The sequence below is a fragment of the Delphinus delphis genome, chromosome 10 (genome assembly GCF_949987515.2).
Source record: "Delphinus delphis chromosome 10, mDelDel1.2, whole genome shotgun sequence".
NCBI classification, from domain to species: Eukaryota; Metazoa; Chordata; class Mammalia; order Artiodactyla; family Delphinidae; genus Delphinus; species Delphinus delphis.
Genome location: NC_082692.2, coordinates 99,919,582 through 99,933,748, shown reverse-complemented (window position 1 = coordinate 99,933,748; position 14,167 = coordinate 99,919,582).

Here is a 14,167-nt window from a genome sequence, read left to right as displayed (position 1 = left end):
TCCTTGTCTGTATGGTGTGCATGTATGCATGTGTGTTTGTGCCCAGGTGTACCGGTCAGTGTGCGCATGTGTTGCACACCTATCTGTGGCCTAGTCTGGGACAGGGTCTAGTGATCATCCTAGGGTCCAGCTGGTCCCTGGTGAGCCCATCCAATGAAGGCACAAGGCTCTAGATCCAACGTTCTTCCTGTGAATAAGCCACCCTCGTTGCCTCCTTCAGCATTGACCTGTTTACTCGTTCATTCTCTGTTCTTTGCTAGCTAGTCTGGTAAGTTAACGTGTGTCAATGTAACAGAAGGAATTTCCTTGAGGACAGAGTGTGTTGATCTCCCAGAGAGCTTAGCACACAGTGGGTGCTGAGGAGATGAATATGGAGAGGGACAGCAGAAAGAGATTGTGTGTAGGAACCAACTCCTGGGTGCCCTGCACACGTTTTTTTCTCATTTAATGCACGCAGTCCTATGAGGTCAAAATTATTCTGCCTCTTTAAAGAAACCAAGGCTCGGAGTGGTGAAGTGGCTTGTTCAAAGTTACACAGCCAGGAAATAGAGGAACATGGATTTGAACTCAGGTTTGCGTTATTCCAAAGATTTTCCACTTTATCCCACCGGAAGGGAATCTACCCAGATGAAAATAGCTACAGTTAGGATGCTGACGAATACGGAGAATTTTTCTTCCTTTTACAAAATTTTATTTGATGTTTTGTTTACCTCTTCTCCTCACCACATTAAAGGGAGTATTATTTGATGTCTCAAGGCCCATAATACAGAGTGAGACTCTGACTTTTGAAATATCATGAAGCTTATCTTTGGATCCTCTCAGGCTGCTGATTCTGATGAGGACGGAAGCGCTTTGGGCGGGTTGGGGTGGGGATGGGTGATAAACCGCTTGCTGTCTGTGAGCCACCATCACTGGTGGATGAGACACCTCATCATCCATCAGGGCCGCCAGAGATAACAAGCCCCCACCCCTGCCATCACTTCTCTTATTACAGGAGAAAAATGAAAACCAACTGCAAATCACCTTGGCCATTTAGGTATGTTTATCTTGCTGTCAGCCACAAGCAGCCTCTATCCCAATGTTCCTGGCTAATTAGAGCTTGTCCTCAAAATACATGGAGTCTGAACCCTGAATATTGCAAGTCGGGGAGCAGGTATTAATCTGCTACTAACACTAGGCCATGAGTCAGGGTGACAACAGACGGAGGGAGAGGGCCGCAGCAGGTGCTGACGGAGACTTCCGGTTACTCTGGCCCAAGGAGATGCCCATTGCCCCTTCTAAGAGTCGTGTTCCTTTTCATTGCCCCATGAGAACTCACTTGTGAGCCTGGAGTGGACACCATTGCGCTTTGGCCTCCTGTATCCATCCTTTGACTTCCAGTAAGCAGAAGGAGCCATCTTTCCTCCTGGGGAGTTGCCTTATCCCCATCCAGTGTGGCCTTGATGGGATACAAGCCAAACCACCCCGTCTCAGTGCAAGGGGTAGGCATGTGGCCCAAGCTTGGCCTGTGGAACCCAGTCTCTCCTGGGACTTGGACTCCTGGGTGGAGAGATGGCAGAGTTGTTGGGGAGAGGGAGGCATTCATATCAGTAGCAGCGACAGTGCTGGGATAGGATGTTTGGAAAGTCTCTGCTGCCTGGACCCTCCAAGGCTCTCCTTTTTGCTTCAAGCCTTTAGCGTTCCTGCTGAGAAATAAATCCCCCTTTAGCTAGAGTTGGGGTCTGCTGTTTGCAATCCTGACTGATAAGGCCTCCTCCTCTGTACTAGGATCTCTCGAGATTCTGCTGTGATTTCAGGAAAGAGAGCTAGTAGGAGGGAAGAGGAATGCTGAGGATTGGGAAGGGTAAGGGGATACAGCTGGGTCAAATGAAGGTCGAGGACAGCAAGAAAACAAAAAATCCCATGCAGGGGCCCAAAGGTGTGCCAAAAATGTTCTCAGCATGATCATAAATAATTCTCACAAACTTGAAAGAAAGTCTTATTTCATTTGTATAGGCGGCTATTATATTCAAATGGTCAGCTCCGGTCCCCTTTTTTCTTATGACAGGACCCCAGGTTTACAGAGGAGAAGCACCCTCCTCTGCCCTCGGGCCTGTTGGTTTGGGTAGGGCTAGCATCACCTTGAGACCCACGTGACCAAGGCCTGGCCAATCAGGGTGTGAATCGCCCCAGGTTCAAGGACAGAGGTATGGCCAAGCTGGGCCAATGAGACTCCAACTTGAGACTTTTACTGAAACTAAAAGTAAGAGGTGTTCTTTTCAGGTTGGGGTTGTGGGACGTAAGCCCAGAACTGTTGGGGGCCATGCTTACCACCTGATGGAAAGATTGTGCTTGTGAATGTTGCCACCACAAAGGTAGTTGAACCAAGAACTTGGAAGTAAATTGGTGTCTCATGACACTGTTTGAACATATCACTGGAAGAGGTGATAAGTTCTTTTTCTGTTTTGGTCAGCCTGTGCTGTCCTTTCTGTCACTTGCAACCTAATGACAACAGATGAAAGTCAAAAAGTAAAGGGGGGCTTCCCTGGTGGCGCAGTGGTTGAGAGTCCGCCTGCCGATGCAGGGGACATGGGTTCGTGTCCCGGTCCGGGAAGATCCCACATGCCGCGGAGCGGCTGGGCCCGTGAGCCATGGCCACTAAGCCTGCGCGTCCGGAGCCTGTGCTCTGCAACGGGAGAGGTCACAACAGTGAGAGACCCATGTACCGCAAAAAAAAAAAAAAAAAAAAAGTAAAGGGATCCCAGGACAGGAAAGAGGGACCATGTTGCACTGGAGCAAATTCCCCGTCTTAGCCTTTGCCTCAGACTCTGGAGGCGTGCATTCAAGTACCAGCTCAGCCACTGATTCACTGGAGGGGAGGGGGGTTTAGGTACACTACTTAACATCTCTAGGGCTCAGTTTTCCTTCTGTAAAATGAAGATGAAAATAATGCTTGAGCACTCATAATAATAAAAAGATTTCAGCCAACTAATTGGTTACTACATGCTAGTCCTTCTGCAAATTGTTTTTCCCATGCATTATTATGTTAAATCCTCATAAAAACTGAATGATGTGGGACTTCCCTGGTGGTCCAGTGTGTAACACTCCGTGCTCCCAGTGCGGGGGGCCCAGATTCAATCCTTGGTTGGGGAACTAGATCCCGCATGCATGCTGCAACTGAGTCCGCATGCCACAACTAAGACCCAGTGCAGCCAAAATAAATAAGTACTAAAAAAAAAAAAAAAAAGACTCTGTGCTCCCAAGGTCAGTGTTGTGGGACTCAGCTTGGCCCTGTGGACAACATCTGACCGGGACTTTCAAAAGATGGGTCATTTCCAGTGGTCTCATTCGTATGTAGCCAAAGGGAGACCAGAAAATTTTAAGGATAATAAAGTTTTAGGTGATTGAGTGAATGAATGAATGGGTGAGTCAAGGAGTGAATAAATAAGTGAGTAAATCTGTGAATGAGTAAGTGAGTGAGATAGAAGTAAACTGGTTTCCTGCCTTATGGAGATCCTAGGGCAACTGGGAGATAAGACAAAAACAATATAAACGACTAGAGAACAATTACGTGCCAAGACACATAGCACCAATGATGTGTCTCATGGGAAGATGCCCCTATGGACTGGAGATGTTCAGTCAAATTTGAAGTGTGAGATGGGGCTGACTGGGGTGCTGAAGAATGGGTAATATTAGAAAAGCTTGAGAAAAGACGGTAAGGCACCAGGAGAGGTCACCTTGTGCAGGTGGGGAAGTGGAGCTGGCCAAGTGCAGGAGACTTGCTCCCTCCCTGCAGACCCACCGAGCCCTCAGCACTTCTGATGCCTCTATCAACACTTATCCAGGAGTAATTTGTGGGTGCAGATCTAGGACTTGGGTTCTGGGGGGAGAGATCACAACAAAGGGCTTCTCTTAACACTAGCCCACAGCTGGGGTGGAGAGGTGAGCCAGAGCGGTCCATAACAAGCATCCCGGGTCTGGTCATACCAAAGGCCGGGACTGCCCTCATCTCCAGGGCTATTCTGAGGACTGAGCTGGCTGCAGCAAATAGATTTTCCTTTATTGGTTTTGGGGCCAGAAAGTTATTCAGGACACTTTGAATGATGCTCAGATAAACAAGGGCTTCTGAGGAGGGGAGCAGGGCTGCACAAAGCACTCTGGAATATCATAGACCTGGTTTCCATTCCTCAGCCCACTACTACCTTGCTATGTGACTGGGGCAAGTAGCATCACCTCTCCAAACCTCAGGTTCCTCATCTGTACAACAAGGGTAGTAAAACATACCTCATGGAGGTGATGTGAGGAAATGTGGAATGTTCCCGGCACCATGTTTGCCTGAAACAGAGCAGGTATTTGGAAAATGATAGGATTTTTTTTGTTTTGTTTTTTTGTATTTTTACATCTTTATTGGAGTATAATTGCTTTACAATGGAGTGTTAGTTTCTGCTTTATAACAAAGTGAATCAGTTATACATACACATATGTTCCCATATCTCTTCCCTCTTGCGTCTCCCTCCCTCCCACCCTCCCTATCCCACCCCTCCAGGCGGTGGCAAAGCACCGAGCTGATCTCCCTGTGCTATGCGGCTGATAGTTTTTTATTTTCTGACTTTTCCCCAATGGGCACTTCTATTATCAGAAAAAAATATAGTTAATTTAAAAAAAATTTAAAACAACAGAAGTGTATCTGCTTATGGTCTGGGTAGAAAAAGTGTATAGGTCAGAGTTAGGCCAAGAAATAGATGGCATCTTCTAGTTGGATAGTTTGAGGATAATTCAATAAAAGGAATATTTATAAAAATATGGGCAAAGTGTACAAGGGATAGTGTTGCACCCAGGGAAGGTGGAGGACACCTGATAGCACCTCTGAGCCTAAAAGGGGAGAGTAGGCAGCAGTCATCAGAGCCCAGAGAAGGAAGGGGCTGGATGGAGAGGGTCTTGGCAGGAGTTGTAGCCTTCAGTTCAGGGACCCCACAGAGAGAAGCCAGGGGATTAGACACCACCGCCTCTTTCTTCTCCCAACCTCTGATCGTCTCTGGGACTCGCCATTGGCTGAACCCAAAAGTAAACCAGGGGCCAAGGAAGCCATTGTTGAAGGCTGGTTCCCCAAGCACGGAGCAGGGGGGGCAGTTGGGAGAGTGGATCCAGATGGTCAAATAGAGAGATCCAGTCAAGGGGTTTCAGAATGCCCTGCTGATAAGAAACTTGGAGACCCCTCCCCATAAACGTGCTCTCAAGCCCCCCTCTTCCAATTGCAATCACAGTCAATGTTCCTCAATGTGGAGAGAGGAATGCAATGATGAGAACATTCTGATGAAGGATAAGCTTGGTCTTTTCAGGGACGCAGCCTGAGAATGGAAATGAGACACGGCGCTCCCTGCTCTGCAGGAATGGGCAGGGCCGGATGTCGAGTGGGAACACTGAGGATGCACTTCACACCGAAGACGTCCCGTGATTGATGAGCCACTTGAGTCCAACAGGTAGGGAAATGAAAAGAAGTTGTAAGAAGAACATTTAATAAATTCTAGCTGGAGTCTAGAAGAAAGAGACGCCCTCCTCTTGCAATTATCACCAGTCATTTTTCAGTCCGTATCCAGAAAGTCACAAATCAGCTGTTAGGGTGATGGGGGCTTGGGTTTCAAGCACCCTTTGCAAAGTCTGACACTTCCACTGGGGTTGGGATGGAAGACTGAGTGCTGAGACTGGCCAGGTCACAGCCACCAGGTGGACAGAAGTCCATGGTGGACAGAGGTCAGGGTTGCCAGCTCCTAAGATGGGGTAGAGTGGACAAGGAGGTGGGGCGTGGGGAAGGTGGTGGAGTAAATGTCACACGCTCAGAACGCACAGATGAACACATGTGCAGACTAATACAGAGACTCAGACACACACAAGGACACAGAGACATGAAGACAGACACACAGGAACACTCAGTAGGGACACACATAGACATGCAGAGTCACAAACACCAAGAGGTCCAGACACCCACAAGTACACACCGAGGGACATAAACAAGGACACCAAAGACATACAGACACACACAGGGACACTCACAAGGACACAGAGAGACATGAGTCCCACACACAGGAACACACATCAAGGATACACATGGACACACAAAGTTGTACATTCAGAGAGACACACTGTGAGACTAACCGGGACAGTGATATCAAGAGGCAAAGTAAGGGGTTTAATGGGCAGGGCACCCAATTTCTGCAGGTTCCCTAAAACTAAAAGGAAGGGTGGTCCATTAACAACATAATGGACTATGTATTGGGTTGGCCAAAAAGTTTGTTCCAGTTTTTTTCCATAAGATCATAGCAAACCGTATTTTAAACAAAAGGGTGTCTAGTGGTCCAACAGGGACTCTCCCAGGAGAGGCACTTGTTGGATTACAGCCCATTAAGCAAGGGTCAAGCCCAAAGTGGGGTCATACTTACAATTCAATCAACCCCACCCCCCAATCCTCTGTCTCCAGGCCCAGAATTCAGAGTCTCTTGCGGTTGTGCCCCTCAACCGTACCCCACCCCATCTCCACCACTTCTCTTGGAGCTTCAGCTCCAATCCTGCAGTGTTCCCGCTTCCCCAGATGTGCCACGTCGTTCCCGCCACCAAGCCTTTAGCCGTGTCATCCTTTCCATTGAGAGTGCCTGCCTTCTCCCTCTGCCTCTGCAAGCCATACCCCCTCCCCCACACTTGAGCCCTCCTCATCCGGGAGGCCTTTCCTGACACCAGTGACCTCCCTCTTTCCTGTTCTACAAAGTTACGTTTTCCTTTCCTTCCTTCACACCTGAGGCTCAGACAGGTGAAGTGACTTGCCCAGGGTCACCTATCTCAACAGTGATAGAGCTGGGATTTGAACTCAGGTCTATTTGAATCCAAAGCCCAGTCTCTTTCTGCTATACTCTCTAAGGCCCTAGAGATCAGGGGTCACATTTCATGCACATTTAAATAGTTTCCAGCGCTTCATTATTCTAAGCAATGCTGCCACAAATATCTTCATGTTTTAGATTATGTCTTTAGCTTAATTCTCAGGAGTGACCATTAATTGGTCAAGGAGTGTCTCAGTCTGTTCAGGCTGCTATAGTAAAACACCACAGACTGGGTGGCTGATAAACAACAGAAATTTATTTCACACGGTTCTGGAGGCTGGAAGTCTCAGATCACGGTGGCAGCACGGTCGGGTGAGGGCCCTCTTCCAGACTGCAGACTTCTCATTGTGTCCTCACATGGTGCAAGGGGGCACGGAAGCTCTGTGTGGTCTCTTTTATGAAAGCACTAATCCCATTCACGAGGATTTGACTCTCATCACCTAATCACCTACCAAAGGCCCCACGTTCTAATACCATCACACTGGGCATTAGATTTCACCATATGCATTTAGTGGGGACACAAACATTCAGACCATAGCAAGGTATATGAACATTCATTCACCCAAGAGATATTTCTCATCACCTCCACTGCTACCACTCTGGTCCGTGTCATCGTTATTGCTCAGCTGGAGGTCTGCAGAGGCTTCTCACCTGGATACTCTACTCCCCACTTCCTCCTGCAGTATACTGAGAGTTGGTCCCAATTCTTCTCCCCTTCCTCCAGCCACACCTTTGCCAAGGCTTCATCATGGATGGAATGGATTTCCCTGCCCCTTAACTTTGGCCTTGGCCATTGACTTGCTTTGGCCAATGGAATAGAGCAGAAGTGGGTCAGTTCCAAGCCTGGGACCTGCCCTCTTGTGCCTCTGCCATCAACATGAGAACATCCCTCAACTGGTTTGTGGAGGCATGTGCAGCAGAGCCGCCCAACTGCAGGCCTGTGAGAATACATGATGATTGTTTTAAGCCATTGAGTTTGGAGGTGGTTTTTTATGCAGCATTATTGTGGCAATAGCTGACAGATACACCCTCCTCTAATCTATTCTCCACACACTGATGGAGTTAACTTTTTAATATTTCCTTTTATAATTTGTGCTTTGTGTGTTGTAACTTTTTACCATTAATCTGCCTACCCACACCAAGGCCTTGCCACCTTCTGCCCCAGGACCCCATGAATGAACCGCTGAAAGTATACAGGAAGCAGCGGTGGCTGATTAGGCCATAGTATGCTCAGATCTCTTCCAAGTTCATGAGGGTCGACCAAGGCCAAGGTGGCCCATACAGAGGAATTAGAAGAGGCCTGAAATCCTCACTGGAAGGGGAAGAGGATGAGCCAGTGCCAAGCACTTGCCAGCTCTCATTTCACCTTCCCAAATATCTCACCATGGACCTCACCATCCCCATTCACCTGGGCGGAAACAGAGGCTCAGGGAGGTGAAGTGACTTGCTCAGGTTGCAAGGTGAGGATGTGGCAGTAGTGGGATTGGAACTCTGGCTGGTCTGTTGTCAAAGTAGTTCCTGCTTTCCGTGCTTTGGCTGGCCTGACCCTGGGTCATCATATGGGACTTCTTCCCATGACCTCCTCCACCCTGCTTCTGGTTAGCCCACAGATATGGCTACTTGCAGGCTGTGTGGCCTCAGACAAGTGACGTCACCTCCCTGGGCTACTAGATTGCAAATCCTGTGAGGGCAGGGATTTCCTTTTGTTTATTGCTCTATCCCTTCCCCTGAAACAGAGCCTGGTACTTAATAGGTCCTCAAATAAACAAATAGGTTTATTTGTTTATCTGCAGACCACACTCCCATTCTCGGTCCCTGTCTGCCTATCTCGTCATCAGAACCACAGGATTTCTTCCTTTGATCTCTGGACAAGATGGTGCTTGAATTTGGAGGCTATTTTGATAGCCCTTGAGTGTAGGGAGCCTTGGGAGTCAGACGGGCCTGATTCTAGCCAACTGCACCACAGGAAAATTGACTAATCTGCTCCTCGGTTTCTCCTCCATCAAATTGACCTCATCATAGTGCCTATCACAGAGATTCAGTTGGGAATGGTTGACATATATATATATATATATATATATATATGCACAGCTGCTATGCACAGGTCTTGCTATCTGGACTAATGGTAAATGTTTAGGCTAAATGACCAGGGGGAGAGGTAAATGGCCAGAAGCCTCAAAATCCCCTAGAAGGTCTATGTCTCCATCCAAGCCCTGCCCTGGCACAGGGGGCCAGGATAAGCAGCCAGGTCTCTGGCTCTGGGCAGATGGGGTGAGGGGGATGGGTGAGAAAGAGATTTCTAGTTGTTTTATTCCTGCCCTGAATCAGGTACCTGCTGAGATGGAAAGGAGGGAGGCAGAGGTGGCAGGCCCTTCTAATGAGCAGAGAACTCATCCAGGCAGGTCTGGCTATCAATCGCCTGGCTCACAGCTCACTCCAGCACCAAGGGAAGCAGGAGGGGGAGTGTGTGTGTCCCCAGGAGCAGCATGACCTGAGAGTGGAGATGGAGGGTGGCAAGGGAGATGTACAGGACACCCAATCCCCTGTGGAGGTGAGAGCAGGGATGAGCACACATGGAGAGCCAGGTAAGTGCCAAGCACATCATGTCCTTCATAAAACTGAAGCTCAGAGAGGGAAAGTGACTTCCCCAAGGTCACACAGCTGGCATGAAGGATATGACTTCTGTGTCTAAAAGCCTGAACGCTAAATGTGCAAAAATTTTGACTCTCCAGATTGGCACTTCATTTCCATCGCAAGCTCTCTTCTGTTAAGAAGTGGAAGCTTAATCTTAGTCGTTTCAAAATCTCCCACCCCTACTACTCAATCCCAGGAGTCCCCATCTGTGCTGGTATTCTCTCTCTCTGTTTTTTAAAAAAGTATTTATTTATTTGGCTGTGCCACATCTCTGTTACGGCATGTGGGATCTTTTTAGTTGCTGCATGCGGAATCTAGTTCCCTGACCAGGTATCAAACCCGGGCCCCTTGCATTGGGAGCACAGAGTCTTAACCACTGGACCACCAGTGAAGTCCCTGCGCTGGTTTTCTATAGTTGCACAAGGAATCATCCCAAAACTTAGTGGCTTAAAACAATAACTGACAGAATAACAGAATAGTCTGTTATACTCTGGACAGTTCTGGGGACAGACTGGGCTCAGCTGGGTGGTTCCTGCTCAGGGTCTCTTGTGCTCTTACAGTCAGACAGTGGCTGGGGCTGGAGGTATCTTGAAGTTTCCCTCAGTTAGCAGCTGATGCTGGCTGTTGGTTGGGACCTCACCTGGGTCTGTGGCCCAGAAAACCTACACATGGCCTTTCCAAGCCCCTTGGGCTCCCTCACGGCAGAGTGGTCGGGTGCCAAGAGCAAGTGACCCAAAAGAACCGGGCCGAAGTTGTGCCACCTTTTATGATGGCCTTGGAAGTCACAAGCTATAGTCACACACCACACTCAAGGGGAGGGAAGCCAGGTCCCCCTCTCCATGGAAGGTGTTGACATCTTACAACATGAGCCTGGGGGATGGGCCAGCCTGTGGCCGTCTGGAAGAATCCTCCACACACTCTCTCCTTTGCGCCAGCCTTGTCCCCATGTGCTCTGTAGTCACGGTCTACATGGTCTGAGACCCCTGGGTCCTCACTGCAAGATCCCCTTGCCTGGGCCTCTTGGGCTACACCATGTCTCTTGGAATGTGGGCATCGCTTTGCTGCTTCTCACACCACACAGGGGCACCCAGGGACCTCACAAGGTCACCTCGGAACCCAAACCCCTCTCCCCGTTTCTTCCACTCCCTCCCCAGGCTGGAAAGACTGGGGCCTCAAGGCCTGTTGCAGTGACAGTCCAGAGAGGAATCAGAGGCCCGGCATACAGTAAGTGCTCAGTAAGTGTTAGCTTCTTCTCATAGGATCCCTGTAAGTTACCACGGGAGCACGGGGAGGGCAAGCTCCTCCTGCTGGGGGTGTGGGAATGGTTACAGCAAGTCTTAGAGAGGACCCTGGATTTTATTAGCTGGGGGAATGAGAGGAGGGGCTGACAAGGGACAGAGACGGGAAAAGGTGTGAGCGTGTGAGGGTGCACGTAGCAGAGCACGCAGGGCATCTTGTCACTCAGCCCAGGGGGGGCCCGAGCCTCAGGCTGGGGCTGCTTGGGAAGCCCCCAGCTGCCCAGCCATGGCGGTGTTTATTCACAAAGCCAGGAAGGAAGGAAGGCTAGAGAAGAGTCCACTTTTTCCATGGGTCCACTTTGAACTCCCCACACCCCAGTCCCCCCAGGTCGGGCGCTGCAGCTCTAGGACCTCGGTGAATGAAGCAGGTAGGCAGGCTCTGCTGAGCTGCCTTCCAGCTTCCAAGCCCCTTCCCTCTGGCAGGGTGCAGGTGGACCACACTCCCATTCTCGGTGCCTTCTTGGGGTGGCTGAGTCAATTAGAGGCTTTGCCAGGAGGTAGCGGAGTGTGTAATAACTCTCATTGTTTCATTAGGAGCAATGTGTTTAATTTAGATAACTGTACTGCTTGGCAAAGGAGAACTGCCAAAGGGGTGGGGGTGAGGGCTGGCAAGAGGCGAGTCTACTTGGCTTCCAGCGACCTTGCCCATCACCATCTCGTCCCACTGCCCAGTGCCTTCTGCAGACTGGGGCTCCTCAAACTCCATGAGATTCTGACTCGTAGGTCCAGGGTGGGGCCCCAGGTGATTCGGACGCAGGTGGCCCAGGAACATGCTTGGGAAGACCTGCTGAAGAGGGAGGTGAGGCTGAGGTCACAAAGGACCTTGAATGTTACTTAAAGAAGTCCACACAACTCTAGTCTACTTGTTCTGTACTGGCTGGATGTTGGGACAACACTTAATTTGAAAGGAGGAGTCTGGAACCAGAACTGACCAGCTCCAGCCCCATGTCTTACCAAAACACATGGTCACCAACACCTGCTAAGGGCCAGGCCTTGTTCTGAGGACCCCAAGGGAGACAGACATGGGAATAGGAACCTGAACTGTGACAGAGCTGCTCCGAGTGCTGCCACAGCCCCGGAAATGCAACGATTAACTCTGCTTCCCAGAGGCAGGGACTTTTGGGCTGGACCTTGAAGAATGAATAGGAGCTCACTAGGGGAAGCCAGCAGGAGGGTGAGGATGGGGTCAAGGGAGGCAGCTGGACTTCTTTTCCCATGGGGTCTGGTTTCTCCCAGTGTGGTGGCCCGCCTTGTGCCCCTCCCTCACAGAGCCTCATGGTGGCCTGGGTAGCCCTGGTTTCTGCAGGCTCCCTGGACTCACCGTCTCCATGCCTGCCACACACACCCCTAAAGGTGCTGCCTTGAGTCACCTGGCAGAGTGCGAACATCAGGGTGATAGCTTTCTTCATTGCCACAAAGTTAAGGGTTCCAGCTACCACAGAGCCCTGTGAATGGATTTCTTTTCTTTCTTGGGCTTTACAATTTTTTTTTTTTATCTCTGGGTCTATTATTCTCACATTTAATTAATGTTCCACTTGACTAATAAGATATAAAAAAAGCAGCTGGGATTGCCTGGGGGTTGGAGGCTGGGATAATTGCACATCTTGGGAAGGAGGCGGAGAGATTTCTGGGGGCTGGCGGCCTTGGTGGGGGGGTGGTTAGACGTGGACGAGGCTCAGCTTGAGAGATACGCAGCAGGTGAACGCACCCCACTCGGCACCGTCACCCTGGGTGCACCCTCTCGGGGGCTGCTTCCCTCCTCTTCAGAGTCCCACCACCTCCGTGGTCTCTTCATCCTGCCACCTCCCAGGACAGCTGGGGCAGTGGTTCTCAAAATCAAACAGGGGTCAGAGACTCCCAGGGTGTGTGCGTAAAATGCAGGCTCCCGGCCCCGCTCCAGGAAGCAGGTGAGTGCAAGCCCAGGAATCTGCATTTCAACACGGCCAATCCAAGTGCTTCTGATACAGGCTGAACTCAGACAAAGTCTGGGATATCATGATTTGGACAAAATGCTCCATTCTCCTCTTTTATAAAAGGAGAATAATCATAGCACCGTTATAAGAATCAGGATCGGGCCTGGCCCCTGTAAGCAAGCATTCAATAAACTTCAACTGCCAAGGTCATTGTCATTGGTTCTGCAGGGACTGTGTCTGTCTGGTCCCCTGCTGTCCCCAATGCCCAGCTCAGTGTTTGGCTCTGAAAAGGTGATCGATAGTGTCTGCAGGGGGGCTTCCCTGGTGGCGCAGTGGTTGAGAATCCGCCTGCCGATGATGCAGGCGACACGGGTTCATGCCCCAGTCCGGGAGGATCCCACATGCCGCAGAGCGGCTGGGCCCGTGAGCCATGGCCGCTGAGCCTGCACGTCTGGTGCCTGTGCTGCGCAGCGGGAGAGGCCACAACAGTGAGAGGCCTGGGGGTACAGAGTGGAGGGAGAGCAGCTGAAGCTCTTCCTTCACCCTCCTGTGCTGTTTGAATGTTTTAACATGTATACTTATGACTTTTCTGATTTTTAAAACTTGTTTAATTTCATATTAATTGGTTAAATGACTCAAATAACCTTCTTGAGGCTTTGGATAGAGAATGGCTTCTCTTCATAAGCCTTTTTGATTAAGAGCGGAGAGTGCAGAATCTGCTTCCATGCAGCCTGTGGGAGTTTCTTTAAGTGCAGGTTCCCAGGTCCCACCCTACGCCTTCTGAATCAGAATTTCTGGGGCTGACACCATCTTACCAATAAGCTCCCCCCATCACGGCGTTGCAGGTGGTCTGTGCCCACCCAGAGAAACGCTGGTGACACGCTCCTTGCGGCTGGAAGTAGGTACCTGACACCCTCAGGGCAGAGACTTGCGTCCCCTCCCTCTTCTGTATCTGCCCCAACCCCAGTCTCGGGAACTTGGTAAAGACTCATTGACGGATTAAAAGTGTACTGAGGCCCAGAGAGGGTCAGCGACCTCACCAGAGCCACACACAAGAGGGGGTGGTTAAAGCTGAGGCTTGGAGCCAGAACTGCCTCATTTAACAAGACAAAGCAGCTGTTTCCTGTACCAGCTGTGTGGTCATGGGCAAGTTCCTCCACCCGCCGCAGCCATTTATAAAAAGGGCTGTTCGTCCTTATCTCAGAGAGTCCGAGTGAAATCAAATAAAGCAGGTCCGCAAAGGTGCTTAGCACCACCCCTGGCTCCTGCTAACTCCCAGTACCTGGAAGCTGCCAGTGATGTCATACTTATCAACACCGTGTCACTGAGAGGCCACCCTGGAGCCGCTGGCTCCACTTATTATCTGAGTGAACTTGGACGTATCACTGCACTTCTCTGGGCCTCAGTTGCCCCATCTATAAAATGGGGACATACCTACCTCATAGGGCTGTTGTGAGGTGTTGTTCGTGAAGCA